This window comes from Otolemur garnettii, unplaced genomic scaffold (assembly GCF_000181295.1).
Source record: "Otolemur garnettii isolate 467f Iridium unplaced genomic scaffold, OtoGar3 scaffold00094, whole genome shotgun sequence".
Classification (NCBI taxonomy): domain Eukaryota; kingdom Metazoa; phylum Chordata; class Mammalia; order Primates; family Galagidae; genus Otolemur; species Otolemur garnettii.
This window is the reverse complement of record NW_003852489.1, coordinates 3,375,687-3,379,522: the sequence shown is the minus strand read 5'-3', so window position 1 is coordinate 3,379,522 and position 3,836 is coordinate 3,375,687.

Here is a 3,836-nt window from a genome sequence, read left to right as displayed (position 1 = left end):
TATTTATTACTCTGGTTTCTCAAAAAATTTGAAAAATCTTTATAAACATAAACATATTCCAAGTAATTCTGTGATCTTTAGAAAACTACTCTGATTTTCACTTATATCCTCTTTTCATTAAGAAAAACTTTTGAGGACTGGGTGAGTGCCTATAATCCTAGCACTGTGGGAGTCTGAGGCAGATGGATTCTCTGAGCTCACAAGTTCTAGACCAGTCTGAGCAAGAGTGAGACCTCTGTCTCTAAAAATAGCTAGCTGGGCACACCTGTAGTCCCAGCTACTCAGGAGGCTGAGGCAAGAGGATCACTTAAGCCCAAGAGTTTGAGGTTGCTGTGAGCCATAACACCATGGCATTCTATTGAGGGTGACAAACTGAAACTGTTTAAAAAAAAAAAAGGCTTGGTGCCCATAGCACAGTGGTTACAGTGCCAGCCACATGCACTGAGGATGGTGGGTTCAAACCTGGCCCAGGCCAGCTAAACAACAATGACAACTGCAACAAAAAAATAGCAGGTGTTGCGGTGGGTGCCTGTAGTCCCATCTACTTTGGAGGCTAAGGAAAGAGAATCGCTTAAGTCCAAGAGTTTGATGTTGCTGTGAGCTGTGATGACACTGCACTCTACTGAGGGTGACAAAGTGAGACTCTTGTCTCAAAAAAAAAAAGGCTGGGCACAGTGGCTCATGCCTGTAATCCTAGTACTCTGGGATTGGTGGGTGGATTGCCTGAACTCACAAATTCAAGATCAGCCTGAGCCAGAGTGAGACCTGGCTAAAAATAGCTGGGTATTGGCTTGTTGCCTGTGGCTCAAGCAGCTAAGGCGCCAGCCACATACACCTGAGTGGAGGGTTTGAATCCAACACAGGCCTGCCAAACAATGACAGCTGCAACCAAAAAATAGCTGGGCGTTGTGGCAGGTGCCTGTAGTCCCAGCTACTTGGGAGGCAGAGACAGGAGACTCGCTTGAGCCCAGGAGTTAGAGGTTGCTGTGAGCTGTGATGTCACAGCACTCTACCAGGGTGACAGCTTGAGGCTCTGTCTCAAAAAAAAAAAAGGAAAAATTTCCAGATTTCCAGATTGAGGAATTAGAAACACTGGTACATCTAGAGCTATTGATAGCAAATCAAACAAAAATGAAGCAATGACTACATTATATATAAGTAGGGCATCAGTTTAAATAGTGTGCCCTTAAACCAAAGTGTCAAGATCCTCATAGGGCCTTGATTGTAAAGCAGATACCTTTTTATCAGAGAAGTGATGTTTTTAAAAAAATATTTTTAAATATTTTTTGTTCCTGTCTCTACTAAAAAGAGAAAGGTATTGTGTTTTTTCCCTAAGCACTCAAATATTAATGTCTGTGATTATAAACTAATTGAATAGTCTTTTCTAATTTCAAGTGTTTGAATTTTAGAAAATGTTCACAACATCGGTGTTGAACACCATGCTCCAAGAAATCCAATTCAGTTTCTTTCTTTCTTTTTGTTTTCTTTCTTTTTTTTTGAGACAGAGTCTCACTCTGTTGCCCAAGGTAGAGTATCATGGCATCATAGCTCACAGCAACCTCAAATTCTTGGGCTCAAATGATCCTCTTCCCTCAGCCTGCCAAGTAGCTGGGACTAGAGGTGCCCACCAGAATGCCTGGCTATTTTTTTTAAACTTAGTTTTATTTATTTATTTATTTTGCCTTGCTATTTTTAGGGACAGGGTCTTACTCATGCTGGTTTCGAACTCCTGAGCTCAAGCAATCTACCTGCCTCGGCCTCTCAAAGTATTAGGATTACAAGCATGAGACACTGCCTCTGGCCAGAAATCCAATTTTGGACCTGCAGAGGCAAAAATCCTACAGGAGCACACATACATGAGTTAAAGGGTAAGGAACTGTGGAAACCTGAAGAGAGCACATCCTTCCAATTTCTGGAAGATAATTGCTCCACAGGAATTCTGATCTTTATGTGCAATCACCCACTGTTCGAGCAAGTACTTAAACTTATTTAAACTATCTTGTATACCAAAGTAGATAGGTCATGTATTTTTGATCTCTGCCAACTCAATAATTAGTTAAATCCAGTCAGCCAAAGTTAGGTCACAATGCTATTGGGATATTCTTTACTCAAAAATAATGTTTAAATATTCAAACATCAAAACAGGCTGGTTTCACAAGAATTTTTATTGCAGTGCATTTAGTTATTGGTCACTAAAATGTTACACAAAAAATTTATGTCCATCAGCCATTCACTTTTTAACTTCAAAAAAGATAATGTAATCAGAAATATATTTTTCAAGACCATCCAGAAATTCCTCAAGTTTTTGTTTTTTATTTTTAATTTTTATTTATTTTGAGACAGAGTCTCAGGCTATGTTGCCTTTGGTAGAGTGGCATCACAGCTCACAGCAACCTCAAACTCTTGGGCTTAAGCAACTCTCTTGCTTCAGCCTCCTAAGTATCTGGGACCATAGGTGCCTGCACAACATGGGCTATTTTTTTGTTGCAGTTGTCATAGCTGGCCTGGGCCAGGTTCGAACCTGACAGCCTTGGTGCATGTGGCTGGCACCATAACCACTGTGCTATGGGCACTGAGCCAGAAAATTCCTCAAGTTTTATATGATGGACTTTGATGTCAGATATAGGACAAGGTTGGATAAGGACGTAAACATTCACTTTAGTAATAATTATTAACAAGAGGTGGTATACTGTATACTAATTAAGAGTGAAGACTAGGTGCTGTATTACCTAGGTTCAAATACTAGCTCTACTACTTACTATTCTATGACCTTCAACAAATTCTTAACCTTTCTGTGCCTCAATTTCCTCCCCTATAAAAGAAGGATAATAACAAGAACTTACTTCAGAGCTGTTGTGAAGAATACTTGAGTTAATCATGTAAAGTATTAACTTTAAGGCATGCAGTAAGTATTAGTCTTATTAGTCTCTGATTCTTTTTATTATTTTATTTTATTTTATTTTTTGAGACAGAGTCTCAACAGAGTCTGTTGCCTTGGGTAGAGTGTTGTGGTGTCATCGTAGCTCACAGAAACCTCAAGTTCTTGGGCTTAAGCAATCCTTTTGACTCAGCTTCCTGAGTAGCTAGTACTATAGGCATGTGCCACCATATCAAGGTAGTTTTTCTTTTCTTTTCTTTTCTTTTTTGAGATTGAGTCTCACTCTTATCACCCTGGGTAGAATGCCGGTGTCATCATAGCTCACAGCAACCTCAAACTCTTGGGCTTGAGCAATCCACTTGCCTCAGCCTAACTAGTAGCTGGAACTATAGGTGTGTGCCACTATGCCTGGCTAGTTTTTCTATTATTATTATTAATATTATTGTTTTTTGAGACAGAGTCTTACTTGTTGCCCTTGGTAAAGTGCCATGACATTATTACAGCTCACAGCAACCTCAAATTCTTGGGCTCAAGAGATTCTCTTGCCTCAGCCTCCCGAGTAGCTAGGACTACAGGCGCCCACTACAACACCCGACTATTTTTAGAGACAGGGTCTGGCTCCTGCTCAGGCTGGTCTCAAACTTGTGAACTCAGGTAATCTGCCACCTTGGCCTCCCAGACTACAGGTGTGAGCCATCGAGCCTGGCCTCTGATTCTTTTAAATACACAAGTTCCCTTTAATTTACCAACATACACTACGAAGTAAAAAACAAAGACACATCTGTGCCCTCCAAGAGTTTACAGTGGGGGAGATGGGTAAGCAGAAAATAAATGGGTAATTTCACTACAATAGGCTATGTGTTATTATGGAATATGCCTATGTTACAAGTGGAGAAATAGAGGAAGGGCACATAATTCTCCGGTAAGATTTAGAGACCTTTGGAAAGGTTTTCCTTAA